The sequence below is a fragment of the Silene latifolia genome, chromosome X (genome assembly GCF_048544455.1).
Source record: "Silene latifolia isolate original U9 population chromosome X, ASM4854445v1, whole genome shotgun sequence".
NCBI classification, from domain to species: Eukaryota; Viridiplantae; Streptophyta; class Magnoliopsida; order Caryophyllales; family Caryophyllaceae; genus Silene; species Silene latifolia.
This window is the reverse complement of record NC_133537.1, coordinates 322,303,927-322,325,262: the sequence shown is the minus strand read 5'-3', so window position 1 is coordinate 322,325,262 and position 21,336 is coordinate 322,303,927. Positions and strand designations below refer to the sequence as shown.

At 39.0% G+C, this 21,336-nt stretch overlaps 1 long non-coding RNA gene across 1 annotated transcript; it reads left to right on the top strand.

Moving 5' to 3' along the window:
- Positions 1–3,239: 3,239 nt before the first annotated feature.
- On the top strand, positions 3,240–6,262 carry LOC141622030 (uncharacterized). Its single transcript, XR_012532841.1, has 3 exons — positions 3,240–3,399; positions 4,563–4,772; positions 5,796–6,262. It is a non-coding gene; the product is annotated as an uncharacterized LOC141622030 (long non-coding RNA).
- Positions 6,263–21,336: the final 15,074 nt, after the last annotated feature.

The following is a 21,336-nucleotide window of genomic DNA, read 5'->3' as shown; positions in this document are numbered from 1 at the left end:
CATTGGACGAGATTTCGGGTCACAATGTCAACCTTTTTTTGACATTGTACTTTGGATTATTTGATTTGCATACAACTTTTTACCTGAGAAAACTCAATAAATCTACTATTTTATCACTTAGAAATCCCGAGGGACGATCTCAAAATAACATGGTTTTTGTGTTTTTCTTAAAACACTAGCAGCTGTCTACCAAACACTGTTTCATCTAGAGATTTTGAGTTGTTATCAACATCAACTGTGACTCCAGTAGGTGTCACACTTATGGATGTTAATAATGTAGTCCGGACCACAGACTAAGCCAAATCGTCACACTTTAGTCTGGACCGGACTGTACCAAATTTATTGTGGTCTAGTCACAGACTCACGGCCAGGTGTTAGTGAATAGTGCCAATTTAGTCTTTGGCCCGCTGTTTACTGAACCCAATGACCGACCATAGCCACTGAACTACAGATACGGTTCATCTACTCCGTACTATTGTGAGCCGTGAGGTTGATCAGAGTGTATAATGATCGATGGTGCAGCCAACGGACATGTGAATTGAATAAGCTGAGTGATTTGTTCATTTGATATTTTTCTTTCATTTATGTATAGATTTATAGCTTTGTTAATTTGATTGTTGATACTGATATTAATCTTTTCCCTTTCGTGTTACATTTCATAATTTGATTTAAATGAAACTAGGTAGGAAGGAAATCACAACTCAATGTGAAAAGAACAAAGGTTTTAATCATAAGTCAATGTGAATTGTGGTTCCATAATCAGTAGTGTGCTAATTAAATTCAGTACAAGGTTAAATAACGGGAATATAGCGCAACTAGCGCTCAATAGAATACTACGGAGTGTGTTTGGTACTCCGTCCATCCCAATTGTATTGTCCCATTTCTCCTAAAATTTATCGCAAATTGTTTCTTTCTAAATTTAGTAATGAAAAAGTTTGATCATCCAATATTGCCCCTAGATTATCAACTATCCCCTCCCCATTACAATATTACTGTCAACTTTATATAATTCTAGGAGTAGAATACGTATTTCACCCATTTTCCTTAAATCTTCCCAAAATAGCTATGGGATGGAGAGAGTAGAATTTTTTATTGCCTTTGTGATTATTTATGTTTGTATGTGATGTTTAAAGATAGTAGAAATGTCAAATCGTGAGACATTGTATGAGTTCTTTTAATGAAGGTGTTTTGGAAAGAGTTGGAGCTTTAATGGCTATTATTATGGGCTTACTGAGGACTCTGATCGAATTATGTGCTTGCAATGTCGTTTTTATAGTAAAATGGGATTGTATACTGGTTGGTTTTTCCTTCACTCTTCTATTTCAGATTAATTTGTCTAATTTTTCTAAGTTTGGATTCTTGGGTTTGGTAGCATGTGATGAATTTCTTAGCCATTTATGGCATTGCTTTCTTGACGTATTCACGTCATTTTACTTCTCTATTTTCACTTCTATTACCTTTTTGTTCCTTGCTATTTATACCTGTAATCTGGGACTGGTGGCCGTAGTTGAGATTGATTAAGCGTGGTAAAATTATACTCCCTCCTATTCTCAATAACTCTCCCTATTTCTTTTTTCGTCTATTCACAATACTCTCCCATTTCCTTATTTGGCAAACTTTTATACTTATTTTAATCATTCCACCCCACAATAATACCCCACAATACTCATACTTTATCTGATTTTAATCAACTTACCCCACAACAATACTTATTTTAATCACACAATACCTTCTCTCTCCCCAATCTCCTACCCCCACTACAATACTTTACCATATAATACTCCCTCCCTTAATTCTCGTGCCCTCCATGAATAGGGAGAGTTATTGCGAATAGGAGGGAGTAACATGTATATCCCTGGCCCTTTTTTTTTTTTTTATTTAGTTTTACATAGTGTGCAGTGCTAGCTGATCTAGTACCCGTTTTGGTGACAATCCAATAGGTACAGAATCATTTTTTCAACTGAAGGAGATTCAAACAACACCTGGATTCAAACTGCAGTACAGCACCCAAAACTTATGAGCTTAGTATTCCCTACATAGTATAAAAAAGGGTTGTGAAGTTTGGTATCTATTCCTAAGAAAATCATTTTGGGTTTATGTTGTTATTGGGTGTACTGACATTTGCGGGTCATTTTTTGCCATTTTTGGCTGCAGGGTAAGGGAAGGAGGAGGTGGAGGGGTTATTTTACAAAGGATTGTCTTTTATTATGCCTATCTTTGAGCTGATTTCTGCATTCCAAATAACCCCGGCACTTTCTTTCAACCCAAAGTTATTAAGCCGGTATCTGTTTTCCATATATCAGGATAAAAGAGAAGCTAATTAGTCCTAATAATTGATAAGCTTGCTTGTTCGTCGTTATCAAATGTTCTGTAGTTCACCCTCTTTATAACTGCCGTTTAGAGTGATCGCGCTTGAATGAACATGTTTTTATTTGTTTTCAACTTTTTATAATTTGTACTCTGGTGAAAGGGAGAGGGAAGTGATGATGATTGATACGAATTAGGCCAATTGAACTGTCAGTGTAAAGTAGGTGAGAGGTAAATAACTTTAGTGGTTAATATTCATTCCATCTTCTAAATCTGTTGACTTTGGACATTTAGAAATTGACTTGGCACGTTTGATTGTTGTCATGGACACGGAAGGTCTTGGCTTGGTTCATTTGAATTATACTTTTATTATAGTTCTATTTAGTTTCACTTTACTAAATATATTGCACAATATTTTACTGGGTAGAGATATCCAGAAAATAACTGAATGAGAATTGAGTAACCCAAGCACGTTATTACAACTTCCTTTCTGTATAGTGGATTTTTGGTTTTGGATTTTGAATTCCTTTCTGTTGTTTTTTAGATTACATTTGTGGTTCATGGTGTCTTTGAACTGAAATAGTTGACACGAATTTGGATTTTTGGGTTTCTGAAATGAGGCGGGTTTTGATTGACTTCAGTGGGTTGGACATCGAAGAAATCAGGACTTAGAGTACACAGTGCTTATTGATTAACGTAGTTTGAGGTAACCGCTAACTATATATATATATATCTTCTATAGACCTCATACAAGTCTATAGAGAATTTAAGTTGTGACTAAGTAGTCTTCCATTTGTGGCTTTTTAGGAGCCCAGTGCTTGTAACCGCAAAGATTTGTCTACACCTCTCCATTGTTAGTAACTTAGTATGAAATACGGAACCATATTGAAATCAGAACCAACTGAAATCCCCTTAACTAAGCCACCTTGTGCATAGGGGGTATGTCATTCTCTGTCCACTCTAAATGTGCATAACATGCCTATATTTGTTGTAGGAGAAGGAACCTTTGAGAAAGTACAAGAGGAAATTTAAGAAGCACAGCTGGTAAATCGAAAGAAAGTTGCTGTTACATTTGACTTGGTTAGTCATGGGGTATGTTGTCTTGGATTCTGGCTGATTTATATATATAGTGAGTAGTGACGTATAAACAAAATTGAAATGTTAAGATGTTTTGTATGTACTCTATCATTCTTGTTTTCAGTTGTCTCCTTTAAGACTTCGATACCGAGCTTAGCCTTTGGGAGGGACTTGGGGGAATATACAGGGAATATTTTTTTCAGATAACAAATTGGATGAAGGAGATGAGAGGGATTCATTTTCCCACTGACTAGATAAACTAAAATTCATCCAACATAAGAAAGTTTCGAAAGGAAAACCCTCAGGCTCCATTCCTGCTCCCTCCTTTTTCACCCCTGTTCCTCTCACTTTTGTAATCTAACCGGATTATGTCTTCAGTCTTTCTTGTTTGTTAATAATAGTGACAAATATCTAATTAGACTTGTAACTCTGACGAAAAGTAGAAGGGTGTATGAAAACATAGAATCCACGTGTTTCCGATGCTAAGGACCAACTTTTAACCGTGCTTCACATGTGGGTTACACATACCTACTTTATCGCACTACATCGTTAGAGCTGCGAAGCTGAAGAGAGACCACAACTACAGTCATTTCTTGTTTCTTATGTGCATTGCTGCTCAATGGCTTTTTAAAAGCTTTTTCAATGCAGCTGAAAAGTCACTTTCTCTGTATAGCAGAGTTACCACAAAGCCTAAAGGCATACTGTTAACAAACACAACAACAAGGAAGAAGGCGCACATTATAGCAGAGCTTTTCACCTGTCTCACCAGCTCCTCATGGTGGTTGTAGAACCTCTAATTAAGTTATGCAATTGATTTGTTATTTTGTCGCAAGTTGGATATCATGGTGTGTTCTTTAAAATGAGTTACATTTTATCTGTTTAAACTATACCTAGCTTCATATGGGTAGTACGTTGGCTGTTTTGAGCTCTTTTAAAACGGGATTCTCTCATTTGTGTTTGAAATCTCTAGCCTAGCATACATTACGTAAGTAAGATGCCACACACCATACGTCTTACCTAGGTGAAGAACATAGGACACCTAAACATTATCGTAACAAAAAAACTGCGTAAATCGCGAAGCTCGCATAGTGGGTTAAAGATCAGCGAAACAGGCATAGAGGTGTAAAAGCTCATGCAGACCGCTTAGTAACATACTTTTTTTTCCTGCTTATCAACAGAACTGCTAACAGTTGAGGCATCGAAGAGTGGCTGATGGAAAAAAAACTGTGCTGGCAAAGGGGAAAGCCTAAAAACCGAAGCTACACAACATCATGACTTCTAAAAGACCGTATAAATCTACGCACACTAGACGGTAGCTCAGTCACTACTATCAGCTAAGCCACATAGGCGACAGTGCCTACCAATATCACCATCTGTCACTTTCCTTGGTATTTCATCACTCATATCTTAGTCCTTAAAAATTTGAATTTTTTGTTAGCAATTAGTTTTATTCACAAGAACAGTACGCTAGATAGGAGTGAAGTCCTAAAAGTACTTCAGAGTTCAGATATTACCTGCTTGTGAGTTGTGGCTCCTGATTTGAAAATTACGGTGAAGATAAAAAAATTACTGATTGATTTGTGTTATGAATTGTTATACACTTTATGGTGGATGGTTGGAATTTGGATTCCGTGATGCACCATGTTAGATTTGTGTGTGTATGCTACGAACAATACTGCTAAAACTGAAGGCCTATTAAAATATTAGCATCACTCCTTGGCTTTCAAATAATTGGCTCGTAGTTGAATAAACTTGTAAATTTATTACATTGTTTTTTAGGTACGCATTTATTTCTACGCTGTGTCCCTGCCTTTTGCATTTGAAATCATGAACAATTTTTGTCTGTTCTCTAAAAAACCCTGTAGTGACTACGAGTTGTAAAATGGTGTAAAAAATATTGTAAAGGGTCCATTTCTGCATTTTGACTACATGCGCTATTCAATGGTCGATACGAGAGTATTTTAGGCCTGAGTAATGAATTCATCAAAAAATCACAATCGGTTGTTCAGATGTGCCAGTCATCAACACAAACAGTTTCGTGAGGCTTTTCTAGCTCATTTTATCCCTTTAACATCTCTCTGCCTCCATTGTGCCCTTGTTACCTTATAAACCCTTGGCTCACAGCCTGCCGCATCTTATGCAAAACTCAAATTGAATTGTGCAAAATTTATTTTATCTTTAGCTGTTGCCTTTTTGGGCAGTTTTAGCTTCATTTTGTTGTTAGTTTGTTTGGAAGTTACGTGCATTGTTTATTTGGCTTAGTGGTTTCTACACTTAGTCGCTTTTCTCTAGACTTTGGTTGCTCACAAACACCCTTGCTCAAGCTCATTTAGAGTCTTATATAGTTTTCCCAATTGTCTCTGTACATTCATACCTGACTTTGTTTTTAGTGCTTCTTCTTCCTATTACAGTGCCTTGGCTATGACTCCCTAGCTACAACATTGATGCTCAAAACTTGAGATGGAACCTTTGTGCTTCCGATAGATGCTTTAAAACTCTGTTCACTTCAGCCTTTTTTTTGGTCTTTAAAGGGTTCGTCTGTTTCCCCAGCCGAAGGAATTAACCAGAAGGTATTTCAGTCCTAAATAAAAACTCCTACATAAACTCTATATTCAAAAGTGATGTAAGACTATCTGCTGCACTTTCATGTATTTAATTTGTTTCAGGGGTCTGACATAGCTGTTTTTAAACTAAATTATGGAGATTGGGTGCTCGTCTTTCCTGAAGGGTTCACGAGACGGAGGAAAAATTACTGGGTTCGCCGAGCAGGCCATTGGGAGGTCAGTTATTTTGGAATTTGTTTCTGTACTGAAATCTCAGTGGTTTAGTTGATATCATAGCATTCTAACTAATAAGATCAAATCACCTTAATGACCATGTGTATTATAGGCCAGATCTCGTATTAGATATGATAAAATTAATTATATTGAAAATATTAATGTCTAAAATAGTGCACAAGTTTAAATTGGACGTGTGTCCCTGTTTTAAGGGAAAAGGTTTGATTTGTGCCATCTTATTCTTAAATTGTCATATGTCCGATGTCATACCCATAGTCGGCATTCTTAATGTGTTGGTGGCTCAATTCTCCCTAAAACATGGTTATGCAACATTGAAGCTTGAATATTGTGTGTAAAGTGAATTGTATTTTCATTATGAAAAGAGCTACATATTTATAGATATACAAGGTAGATGGCAGCTAGAATATTTACTCTAATTACAATTATATGAAAATATACACTCCCTATTTTTACAATATAGACACAATCATTTTCCCTTGATTGTGGGTGAGGATTGATATGAGGATCGCTGATTTGCCTGTTTGTCAATATTGATGATATGTGCCTTATTTGAATCAATATGGTTAATACGCCCCCTCAAGATGGACGTCCTTGGAAGAAGGCCAATCTTGCTACGTAGTTCTTGAAAGTGACTTTTGGATAGAGGCTTTGTGAGAGCATCGGCTAGCTGATCTTTGCTTGCAACGTGTTGTATGCGGATGTTGCCGAGTTGAATGTGTTCTCGAACAAAGTTGAAAGAGATTGCCATGTGTTTCATACGTGAGTGGAATACGGGGTTTTTTGCATAAAGTGTAGGCGATATATTGTCACGTAAGATAGTGGTGATGTGGTGACAGAAATGTGAAGTTCGATTAGTAGATTTCGAAGCCATAGTAGTTCGGTTGTGATCACTTTCTACGAACGAAATTCGTTTCGGTGGTGGATAAGGCAATGCCTTTTTGCTTTTAGAGGACCATGAAATCGGGTTCCGTCCAAGATAAACGATGTAACCGAGGGTTGAGAGGGAGGTGTCTTTATCTCCGCCATGGTCTCGCATCGCGAAGGCATGAAGACAAAGTCCGGTTGGAGCGATAGAGTTGAATGCCAAGAGTGATGGTTCCTTGGAGATAGCGAAGAAGTCTTTTAAGGGCTCGATCCAACGAGTCATAGTGGGATGATGAATAAAATTGTGCAAGACGGTTGACGATAAAGGCAATGTCGCCCAGTTAAAGAGAGGTATTGTAAACTTCCAACTATTGCACGATAGTTGGATTGGTCGTGTATTGGTTTATGATCTTCACGAGCGATCCGAGTGTCACCGCCATTGGTGTGGCATTGGGTTTTGCTTCTAACATTTTGTGTTTGTCAAGAATATCAGTAATATATTTAGATTGGTTTAAGTGTAGTCCAAGTGAATTCGGAGTGACTTCAATTCCGAGAAAATAAGAGAGGTGGCCTAGGTCTTTTAGCGAAAAGCGATTTGATAATTTAGCAATGAAGGTCTGTAATTGTTGAGGATGTGGTCCGGTGACGATAATATCGTCAACATAAACGAGCATATATATGCAGGTGGTTGTGGTATGTAAAGTAAATAAAGAGGAATCGGAAATTGATTGTTTGAAACCATAGTTGATAAGATAGGTTTTTAATTCGGTGTACTAAGCTCGAGGAGCTTGTTTTAAGCCGTATATTGCTTTGTTCAACTTACAAACATAATTTGGTTTCGTTTGATCAACAAAGCCAGGGGGTTGATTCATAAAGACATTGTCGGTTAAATTTCCTTGTAGAAATGCATTATTTACATCTAATTGCCTAAGAGACCACGACTTGGTGACAGCTATAGCTAATATTAGACGAACTGTTGTTGGTTTTACTACGGGACTGAATGTTTCGGTATAGTCAATACCGGGTCTTTGATGGAACCCTTTTGCAACAAGGCGTGCCTTGTGTTGTTTAAGGGTGCCATCTGGATTATATTTGTTCCGAAAAACCCACTTGCATCCTATAACGTTCTGGGATGAAGAGCGCGGAACCAGTGTCCAGGTTTTGTTTTGTTCAAGAGCTTGAAATTCTTCCTGCATAGCATGTCGCCATTGAGGAAGAATAAGCGCTTGCTTAACGGTGTTAGGAAGGTTGTCATTGGTTGGAGATGCTTGAGCTAGGTTGTTTGTATAACGAGGGTTGGGTGTTCGAATATTGTTATCTAGTCTGGTAGTGACGGTTTTAGCAGGTGGTGGTAAGGTGGATTTGGTGCGATTTGGACACGGTGCAGGGGTAGTGTCTGTTGTTGCAGTGGAAGAAGAGGGTTGGTTAGAGGGTGTGGGATTGGAGGAAGAAGCAGGCTGATTAGGAGATGGAATGGAGGATGAATTGGGGACAGTCGTGGAGGAAGGTGGTCTCCTAGAGTAGACATTTGTGATGGGTTTTTGGTTGCGTGGAAAGGGAGCAGAGATACGTGTGGGTGACGGCGAGGGTGTGGCAGGAGGTGGTAGGAGTGGTATGTGAAGTGAGCACCAAATCATCAGTAGAATGAGAGGATGATGTTGGTGTAGTCGGGGTGGTGTGGCGAAAGGGGAACTCGTCATCAACAAATTTTACATGGCGAGATGTGTAAATCCGATGTGTTTTAGGATCGAGACAATGGTAAGCGCTTTGAGTATTGGAATAACCAACAAAGATACAAGCGATGGAGCGGTCTTCTAATTTATGGTTTGTATAGGGTCTCAACCACGGATAACAAAGGCATCCAAAATTATGGAGTTTGGTGTAATCGGGTGGAGTATTATGTAATTTTAAATAAGGTGAGCTACCATGTAAGGTTTTGGTAGGCATTCGGTTTATAAGATAGACGGCCGTACTAAAGGCAAAAGGCCAATAACTTGTAGGAAGGCCAGCATGATTTAGTAAGGCAAGTCCGGTCTCAACAATGTGACGATGTCGTCTTTCGGCATAGCCATTGTGTTCCGGTGTGTGTGGGGGTGACGTTTTATGGGTTATACCGTCATTAAGAAGGTGTTGATTTAACTTAATGTATTCACCGCCATTGTCGGAGAAAAATCGTCGAATTGGTTTTTGAAAATATTTTTCGACGAGAGCTTGAAATTGCATAAATACGGTAGTGGTTTCGGATTTACGTTTTAATGGGTATAGCCAAGTATACTTTGTAAAGTGATCGACAAAAATGACGTAATATTTGTAGTGGTCTCGGGATAGGACTGGGCTTGTCCATAGGTCCGAAAAGAGAAGGTCGAGTGGTGCGTCGGAATGCAGTGATGAAACAGTAAAAGGGAGCTTTTTACTCTTCGAAATACTACATGAATGACAGTGTTCATAATCCATAATTGGAGATGATAGGTGTTTATTGATAATTTTGATTACATCATAAGACGGATGACCTAACTTATGATGCCATGATAGTGGTGGTGTCCCTTTCACAGCAGCTAGAGCGACCGGTTTCGGGGGACACCATTCATATACCCCTTGGTTAGCACGGCCCTGAAGGAGGGTTTTCCCGGTTTGTATTGCCTTTACAAAAAACGAGTCATGTGAGAAAAGCACATAAGCATTATTATCTCGACATAATTGTGAAATTGATAAAATATTACATGAAATTTTGGGAACATGTAGAACGTTATTAAATTTGAGGTTTTGCATATGAAAAGAACCGGTATTTGCAATGGTGATGGTGGAGCCGTCGCCAATGATTAAATTATCAAGGCCGTCATAGGGAGAATGAGAAGCCAAGGTGTCTAAGTCATGGGTTACATGATGAGACGCCCCACTGTCGAGGAGAAAATTCGGGTTCGGCTGGGGACTACCACGGGTGGCGAGGTGAGCTAGTGGTGCATATTGGTGTTGACGGTTGGGTGGTGGTTCAGGAAACACTATATTCGGAAAGAGTTTCCTGAATAGTGGACAGTTTGCTGTCACATGACCGGTTTGACGACACCATTGACATCGTCCTTTGAAGGGTCTCGGGTTTGGGTTGGATGTAGGGTGGTTTTGGGTGTTGGTGGCTGCCTCGGTTTGGTTAGAGGCAGGCTGATTGTTCAAGGATATCAATGGTTTGGAGGTTTCACGTAGGTTTGTGATCATGGTGTTATTGTTGATGTTGGTATTGGTGAAGAAGGGTTGCGGAAGCAAGGGTGTGGTGCGGTTGAATGGAGAGCAGGTGGGTTGTAGGTTGAGTACGGATCGATGAAGGTCTCCTGATACCATGTGAAGCTTGAATATTGTGTGTAAAGTGAATTGTATTTTCATTATGAAAAGAGCTACATATTTATAGATATACAAGGTAGATGGCAGCTAGAATATTTACTCTAATTACAATGATATGAAAATATACACTCCCTATTTTTACAATATAGACACAATCATTTTCCCTTGATTGTGGGTGATATGAGGATCGCTGATTTGCCTGATTGTCAATATTGATGATATGTGCCTTATTTGAATCAATATGGTTAATAGCAACCACTGTTGTAGAGTTGATTTCGTCTTGTGTCTATGTGAGCGACCTTTATGTGTGAGTTTTTACAATTCCAGCTTAGCATTAACATTCACTAAACACCATAAAATACAAAATTATGAGATCTTGTGATTCATCTTTCATTACTAATAATAAAAAAGATGATTGTTTATAACTTCACATGCTACAATGATCCGAGTTTAGTAGAATTTTAAAATGGGAACGTAGTGTAATGCCCTCAGTGCTTCAACCTCATTACTAATAATAAAAAAGATGATTGTTTATAACTTCACATGCTACAATGATCCGGAGTTTAGTAGAAATTTTAAAATGGGAACGTAGTGTAATGCCCTCAGTGCTTCAACCCACCCACCCACCCACATGCTACAGTGTAATTTTAAAAGGGATGGAGGGAGTAACTTATAATTCTAATCTGATTTTCCAAAAAAATTTGCAAACTTAAACATGTATACTACCTTGGTTAATTATGTACATTTTATGTGCCTGCTTGTAGAACGTTGTTTCCATTCAAATGTTTAGTAGATTAGTCGTTTTTCTATTATTTTGTTTGTTGCAAGGTATCCATTCAGATGTTTTAGTTGCATAAAAGATTGTCATGCGTGAAATACGGTCTTCGTGTTAAATTTCGGTTATTTATATTTAAAACTTCTAACTGTAAAAAACTAAAAAACAGGCTTTATTTTATGGTGTTAAATATTCGGGCATAAGTCAGAAGACTGTTTGGAGCAACCTTTTTTTTTTTTTTCCTGTCTTTCCTTGTCTTCCACCTGCCTCCTCTGGGTCCAAAGGAACGAATGAAGTAACAGGTTGAAAGCAGGGACTAGCTCTTGTTCAAAAAACTTCTTTTGGTACATTTATTCATGCTCCTATACCCATTCCACTCCTCCAATGGACTTGTTATTTTATCCAGAGTTCCGGACTGTGACCATAAAGACAAACCGCCATCTTTTAGCTTGAAAGCGTTGATTGTAGTTGAACTTCACTGAAAAGCTAATGAGCTCAAATGGAAGAGCATGTGTAATACACAAAGTTGGGTTCGAATCCCACATTGGCTACATAATATCTCTTATTTTAAACTCCAGCTACAAGCATATTCCCAAGTTTATCAACTGCCTTTTGTATTGACTACCAAAAACAAAACCTTTTATCAAGTACTTTAAACATGTAACACTTAAATTGGCCCGACGATAGCATGTTGGGGCTACTAATAGTCATTTAAATAAGCCATTTAATCGTTTTTGGGTGAACGAAAGGGATACTCTTAACCAAAGCAAGACTGACTCATATGGGTGTTCCTGTGGTCAGGATAATAAAACTGAGGGGTACTTGTTCTTCTCCTTCCTATATAGCAAGGTCTGTTTGCTTAAGCGGCTAGATCGGCTACATGCTAATATCTCATTGCAGGAGGTTTTGACTCAGTTGATTAGGCGGAATGATGGCACTTTGATGCAAAGACAAGTTGTCAATGCTGGAGCCAGTGGTCTATGTTACCATATCTGGATGATCCGTAATAGGTATTGGTTGATGAATGAAATTGAAAAGCCAGCATTAATCACCGAGAAGGTTTAAGAAACAGTTGACAGTAGAAATGGTATGAAGTTGCAGAGGCCTATTAGGTCAAGGGAGGGATCAACAGTGGTTAGATTCCAGATCCTAATGCTAAATAAACTTGCATAATTACTCAACATATGCATCCCTGCACTGTATTGAAATTGTAATGGCTGAATGTAACCATTTTTGAGTTGTAAGCTTAACAGATGCTAGGATGATTACAGTTACTGTGCTAAACAAGGCGTAGTTTGTGTAAGGCTGATTAAATGCTATGACAACACTGCAAATTACTCAGTTTAGTATATTATGACGTAACAAAGAGACTGTACGTTGATCCACTTGATTGTACATACAAAATCTTGATATCCTTGGTTGTGTGCTGGTTGATCCCGACATTTTAATTTACAATACTATTTTACCTAAATTGGGGTGGGGTGGTGCCACAACTAGTTTGAATAACTTTGGCGATACTACATTGTTTTAAAAGAAATTGGATGTCACGTTAATACTATTAACAATATTCCTGCAATATTATCAAATAAGGAAGAGATTACAAAATCCTCTAATCAATCAATTACACCCTAAAATCAAGCAATCAAATAATTCTTTCACATTGTAAATATAGCAAAGATAATTGTATAGGCTCCTCTTATTTACCATATTTAGCTTTGTACTCAACTATATAATGTACAGCTGCATCAGTGTAAATTATTCAACATTCAATACCAATACAATCATTTTACCACTCTTACATGGTATCACGACGCCACAAGAGATCCGCAATTAACCCGCTTTCACCACGCAACACCACAACCTTCAAACAAACCCTGCCTCAACCCTTTTCTGCCACCATCACGAAACCCACCACCTCAATGGCCACCAACGAAAACACCATCCCAAACCCACACGACAACACCACTCCACTGATTTCACTCAATCTCAACCATTGCGTGAAACTGACATCGCTAAATTACGTATCTTGGCGATTTCAATTGATGAACATATTATTCGGGTATAGCCTCCTTGGCTTTCTCGACGGTACAAACCCAGCACCATCACCTACTGTTTCCGGTGATGACAAACAAGACAAACCCAATCCCGCTTACCTCTCGTGGCTCAAGCAAGATGGCTTGATCCTTGGTGCCCTAATGGGTACCCTAAGTGCCACGGTTCAAGCACTTATAGTCCGAGCCACCACTTCCAAAGAAGCATGGGACATCTTGGCTAGCACATACGCAAACTCATCTCGCGCTCATGTGCTACAACTCAAAGATCATCTCGACTCCATTGTTAAAGCAACCGATCAGTCCATAACTGATTATATGAATACCTTTAAACTTTGCATCGACCAACTTGCCTTGCTTGGCAAAACCATTGACCCCGATGACCTCGTGTCGAAAGTCCTAAGAGGCCTCGACTACAACCTTTACAAACCAGTCATGGACTCGGTCTGTGCCCGCGATAACCCTATTTCTTTTAAACTGTTACATGAGAAATTGCTCCAACATGAGCTTCTTCTCAAACAACAACCGTCACCTGACCTCTTTCAACCCACGACAAATCTGTCCTACCGCCAAAACCAAACCTATCGCGGAACCAATCATCCTAACTACACCAATCAAACACCATCCTATAATCACGAACCCAACCCGTCTTCAGCATCCACCAACCCAAACCCACGCCCTTTTAAAGGGCGTTGTCAATGGTGTAGACAAGTTGGCCATGTAATCGCCAACTGCCCCTTCTTTCGCAAGCTGTTCCCGAACATCACCTTTCCCGCACCACCGACCCGTCACCATCAAAACCCACCCCAGGCCCACACGGCTACCACTGCCAACCCAAACCCCAACACCAATTACTTGTTAGACAGTGGAGCCTCTCACCATGTTACACATGACCTTGATACCCTTGCCCTACACTCGCCTTATTTCGGTCCTGACGATCTCACCATTGGCGATGGTTCCACTCTCGAGATTGCTAATATAGGTTCATTCCAACTTCCTTTTTCTACTCTTAAATTCAATAATGTATTACATGTACCGAAAATATCGCGCAATATACTGTCTATTTCGAAACTTTGCCATGACAATAATGCATATGTAATTTTCTCATCTTCTTCTTTTATTGTAAAGGAAATCTCGACGGGTGTGACGCTCCTCCAGGGCAAGGCTAAAGACGGAATTTACGAGTTGAGCAAGACCCAGCCGATGGCCTATCTCACCAAGAAAAGCTCAACTCACCTCTCATGGCATCATAGACTAGGGCATCCTACCTTTGATGTAATGAAAACAATTAATAAAATTGCATCGTTTCCCTTTTCTCGAATTTTTGCCTTTGACCGTGAATCATGTGATATTAGCAAGAGCAAGAAACTGCCCTTTGCAACGTCGACATTCCAAACCACTGAACCCCTTCAATTGATCTTTTCTGACCTATGGACAAGCCCAATACCATCTCGGGAAAATTACAAATATTACGTAGTTTTTGTCGACCATTTTAGTAAATATACGTGGCTATTTCCGCTACGACAAAAATCCGAAACCACAACTGTTTTTTTAAGATTTAAAACACTTGTCGAAAATATTTTAATAAACCCATTCGACAATTTTTCTCCGATAACGGTGGAGAATTTCAAAAACTAAATTCTGCCTTACTTGACAACGGCATTAGTCACTTCACCTCTTCGCCACACACCCCGGAACATAACGGGTATGCCGAAAGAGGACACCGTCACATAGTTGAAACGGGCCTCGCTCTTTTGTCTCATGCCGACCTCCCCACTAAACTTTGGCCTTTTGCATTTAGCACGGCTACGTACCTTATAAATCGGATGCCGACTAAAACCCTCAATGGCCATACACCATTCTTTAAATTAAATAATAAACATCCCAACTATACCAAATTACACAATTTCGGTTGTCTTTGTTACCCATGGTTAAGACCCTACACAAAGCATAAACTTGACTATCGATCTGTACCTTGCATCTTTGTTGGGTACTCATCGACCCAAAGTGCCTTTCATTGTCTTGATCCCAAGACAAATCGCATTTACACATCGAGACATGTCAAATTCATCGAAGATGAATTTGCCTACTCTCGCCTACTTCAAACAACGCCAACCCCGTCTACACATTCCAACCCGGATGATTGGTGTCATCACATCATTCCCAACCCTATCGAAACAACCAACCCGTCACCTACACTTGTAGCTCGTCAATCCCGCCATCCCATAACCAACACCTACACTAGACGACCACCCACTTCTACTCACGAGACCACTAATCCCACTCCTACCACCACGCCTCAATCTGCATCCACTCACTCCACCCCTCCTAATGACTCTAACCCCACGACGGATCACACGACACCCCAACCCAAACCCAGCCAACGCATCACGACTAGACTCGCTAATAACATAGAAAACCCAATCCTAAATATGCTAATCTCGCTCACACAACTACCACTAGTACTTCACTTCCCAAAACCGTCAAACAAGCGCTTATTCTACCTCAATGGCGTCAAGCCATGGAGGTCGAATTTCAAGCTCTTACCAACAATAAAACATGGACATTAGTCCCTCGACAACCGTCTCATAATATCATCGGATGTAAATGGGTCTATCGAATAAAATATAACCCCGATGGGTCCCTAAAACAATATAAAGCACGCTTGGTCGCAAAAGGTTTTCATCAAAGACCTGGGATTGACTACAATGAAACATTTAGCCCAGTGATAAAACCAACGACAATCCGTCTAATTCTCTCACTCGCCGTAACCAATAATTGGCCCTTACGACAACTTGATATTAACAATGCCTTCTTACAAGGCACGTTGACTGACAATGTCTATATGGCCCAACCCCAAGGCTTTGTTGATGCATCTAAACCCAAGTTTGTGTGCAAGCTGAACAAAGCGTTTTATGGCTTAAAACAAGCTCCTCGAGCTTGGTACACCGAGTTAAAATCCTATCTTACCACCTATGGATTCAAGCAATCCATTTCTGATTCATCACTATTTTTGCTCAAAACCAAAAACACATGTATTTATATGCTAGTTTATGTTGATGATATCATCATTACTGGCCCAAATCACAATCAATTACAACAATTTATTACGACTCTAGCCAAACGCTTCTCACTAAAAGACCTCGGACCACTCTCATACTTTCTTGGAATTGAATTAACACCAAATAATCTCGGATTACATCTCAACCAATCAAAATACATACATTACTTATTAACCAAATACAAAATGTCGGAAGCAAAACCAAACACTACACCCATTGCTACTGACACTCATCTTGTTCGAGAAGACCACAAACCCGTCCACGATCAAGCAGACTATCGTGCAATAGTAGGAAGCCTACAATATCTCTCTCTTACTCGTCCTGACATTGCATTTACAGTCAACCGCCTAGCACAATTTCTACACCACCCTACTCTGAATCATTGGACAGCCTTGAAACGACTCCTTCGTTACCTTCAAGGCACCCCTACCCACGGTCTTCAACTTCATCGAAACTCACCCCTCTGTCTCCATGCCTTTTGTGATGCAGATTTTGCAGGCGACAAAGACACATACATCTCCACCACTAGCTACCTCATTTACCTCGGCCGCAATCCAATTGCTTGGTCCTCCAAAAAGCAGCGTGGACTAGCCCTCTCTACAACTGAAGCTGAATATCGAGCCCTAGTCGCTGTTACCACCGAGATATTATGGCTTCGCAACTTAATCACAGAACTCGGTGTTACCATAACCAAACCGCCTGCCTTATACTGTGACAATATGTCCGCCACTCTTTTTGCTCGAAATCCAGTATTCCACTCAAGAATGAAACATATGGCTTTATCATTTCACTTTGTCCGTGAACAACTTCATCTTGGCCATATTCGTATCCATTATCCAACACATAGCAGGCAAGGACCAACTCGCAGACGCACTTACCAAACCCCTCCACAAACTTCGATTCCATGACCTACGAGACAAGATTGGCCTTCTTCCACCACAGTCCATCTTGAGGGGGCGTATTAACAATATTCCTGCAATATTATCAAATAAGGAAGAGATTACAAAATCCTCTAATCAATCAATTACACCCTAAAGTCAAGCAATCAAATAATTCTTTCACATTGTAAATATAGCAAAGATAATTGTATAGGCTCCTCTTATTTACCATACTTAGCTTTGTACTCAACTATTAATGTACAGCTGCATCAGTGTAAATTATTCAACATTCAATACCAATACAATCATTTTACCACTCTTACAAATACAATCGGTTGCATTAGGGCACTAGTTTTTATCTCGTTTCCCATATTATGTGATCCGTAACTATTGCACATATGAGTAAAAGAAGAAAGTGCACACATACGTCGTGGAAGTAAGAGACTCGTAATTAGATATGATCGTTGGCTCCTCTTGGTTTGATTTTTAGAAGATGTTTTAAGCAGACTATGCAGTTATACAATTGGATATAATTGTATAATTGCCTTATCAAATAGTGCAGGGTAACATAGACAGAAGTGAATTGGTGGTGTCTTGCCCATCAGTACGCATCACAAACACTGAGAGCAAGCTCTAAGCGGGCCATGTTTAGCAATCTACAACATGCTTCTTGGAAGAGATTCTACTCTTTGGTTCAAGCATTTGTCAAGCTAGACTGCTAGAGCATCATAGGTTCTCTGATTTATTTCAGGAGCAAAAAGGGATCGTGTTTGGGATGCTGTGACCGAGATTGTACTGCAAAGACTTATTTCACCATGAAACCCATTTATTTATGATGCATGGTCAGCTGCTAATCGAGTGGACATCTTCCTCTGGTTAGGTCCTGTAAACCCTAGAAGAAAGGAAGAAAATGCGAGAGCTTATATCAACAGTATGCGAGCTTCACCTTTTTTCAGTTACGACAGCCCAATCACTATTATAGTCCTCCACTCGTCCCCTTTATTCTGACTTTAAAACGCAAACCACAACTGCCAGCTCTGCACCATGACACAACCAGAAGGAAAGGTGGGGATGGTCTATTTTGCAGATCTATGCATCCCATAGCTTATAAAAATAACAAGAACAAAGCATGAAACAGCAAAAACACAATCAAATTTCAAACCCAAGCACAGTTTAACCTTATTCAATGCTACGACCAATAGAAGTGATAAAAGAGTATCTATCGTAGACAATGCAAGCATAACAAAAGCGCTTTAGTGTATTTTGTGTATACCACGGTAGCCTCTACCATGTTGTAAACTGTACCAGCAAATCAACAATTGTATCCCACTAATAAAAACCAAAAAATAAAAACCAAAAATAGTAGCTATAGCAAAAGATCTAAATTATACTCAACAAACCCAAAATCTCACAAATAGGCGCAATGCCTGAAAGCGAATCCAATTGCTTTGAAATCTGCCACCATATGCAACCATGGTGTTTTCCAGCTAAAGCTTATGCATTTTAAGAGCAATCATAAAGATTTTAAAAAAAAATCAGATGGACTTGATTTGCGTAGCTAACAAGCGAATGCGCACACAGTTAATACACAGTACCCAGATTGGACTTCATTTGTTAAACAAGTTGATTGAGTTGTATCACTGATGGTTCATAACCTGTCATCCTGATGAGATTATCTATGGGCGTTAACCTTAGTCAAAAAATTTAAGGCGAAACAAGAGGAACCCCCAATTGTGGCAAGCAACAATTTGAGGGATAATCGGAAGTAATCCTAAATGTTAAATTCGATTCTACAGCAGAATCAATCTAGAAATTAGACAAAGCAACATTATGAATATACCGTTAAGAAAATGTAAGCTAAGAGAGATTGAGTTGGGAATTGTCTGTTGTTCCATTCATCAACCAAAAGGCTTACATAGAGCCATGATTACATAGATTTATCAAGTTTGACAATAATAATTCACCTTCCACATCCCCAAAGTACGACAATGAATGTAAAATAGTCAATGCAAAACTCCAAACATATGCATATCAGCATAATTTCAATAACCTCATTCCTAATATCAACAACCATTTCTAGTCTAATACTATTCCATATAATCCATCACCAAGAAAAATGAACTTTGATAGCTTGCCTCATTACGCAACCGCTTCTTTAAGTATCCAAAATCCTCAATGTTAGTAACTGACAATCTGAAATCCAAATTTTGATAACACTACTACAAATGAGTACTTGGGCCACGACTAAATTCGTGGCGCAAGTGTTAAATTTCCGTGGCTAAATCATTTGGTCACCGGAATACCTTCCGTGACGCAATTGGCCGTGGCAAAGAGATAGCCACGGGAAAAACAAGAACGTGGTTATTATTAAATTTTTGGCCACGGATTCCCTCGTGGCTAATAACTCCGGTGCCCAAAAAAATTTCCCGTGGCGAAAAACAAATTCCCGTGGCAAATAATATATATAAAAATTAAATAAATAAAATGTAAAATAATTTTTTTTTCACGATCGATATTTTATCATATATGGAACCGTGACAATCTAGGTACTGGTTTTGCTAGTTAACTCGATTCCTTTCATCTGAGCACGCTTAACCGTAGAGTTCTTTTGTTGTGCTACTGAAATGAAGTTAACTTTATTGATATAATTAACACTTTGAATCCTTTTAAGTTTTTTTTTCTCTTTTGAAACTTACCTTTAGTACTATTTAATTACAAAAATGTTACATGATTTACGAATTTTTGCGGGAAAAACATTATTGGCCAAAACAATCAAATTTCGAAGTTACCTGTGAAGAGGTAATTCAAGCTCCATTCATGGAGATCAATGTAGTGGAAGCCATTAAAGCATGATAAGAAAGCTTGAAGAAAAAGATTCTAGAGAGATTAATTAGTTGACACAAATGTAAATAAGAAATGAATTGTAGTGATTATTGTATGTAATTACATCAGTGGTAATAACCTTATTTATACAATCCATTATAATAATTTAACTCATTCTTCTAACAAACTAACTCACTCCTTTAGAGTTAGCTAGACAGCTAGATATTTTCTTGCTCTGATTAGCTGGCAATGTGCTGGCATTAGTTGTCACTGATGATGTTGTGTGTGTACCATCATCATCAGTCTCATATCCCTCCTTCAAGTTGGAGGTTGGGGATGACAAAGGAAAACACAAACCCAACTTGGACGATAGATATAAGTGCTGGTGCTGGCCAAGAGGTTTGGTCATAAGATCTGCAAGTTGCATACTTGAGCTAACATGTGCAGTAGAAATCAATCCTTCTTGTATTTTCTCTCGAACATAGTGACAGTCAATGTTCAAGTGCTTGGTGCGCTCATGAAATACTGGGTTAGCTGCAATGTGTTGGACAGCACGGTTATCACAATTTAATTGAACAAGAAGAGGCACTTGCACCTTTAAATCTTGAAGTAAACCATGTAACCAAATGATTTCACCTGCTGTGTATGACATGGCTCTGTATTCTGACTCTGTGGACGATTTAGAAATGGTCTTCTGCTTTTTAGTTTTCCATGAAATCAAGGAATGTCCAAGAAGAACACACTGACTAGTTAGCGACTTACAACTGAACTGACAGGTGCCCCAGTCTGCATCAGTGTAGGCTCTTAAAGCAAGAGCAGAATCTGCAGGATAAAATAGTGCAGCATCAGGTGTACCCTTCAAATATCGCACCACATGTAGGGTAGCTTGAAAATGGGGTTGTCTGGGAGTGCTGAGGAATTGACTGAGATGCTGAACAGCATAAGATAAGTCCGGTCTAGTTAGATTAAGATAGAGCAATCTTCCAACTAGTCGTCTGTACTGTTCAGGTTCAGCTAGCACAACACCTTCATCAGTGGAAAGATGCAATCCCTTGGGAAGAGGGAAACTGGCAGGTTTACAGCTGGCCATACCAGTGTCCTGTAATATATCAACGGCATATTTCTGTTGATTTAACCATAAACCATCAGAAGATATACTAATTTCCAGACCAAGGAAATATTTGATGGAACCCAAGTCCTTTATAGTGAAAGCCTGGTCCAAAACTCTCTTGATGGTAGTGATATAAGCAGAATCATTACCAGTGACAAGAAGATCATCCACATAAACTAAGATTATAGTGAAGGAAGTCCCTGATTGTCTCAGGAAAAGAGAATAGTCATGCAAGGATTTGACAAACCCTTGAGATA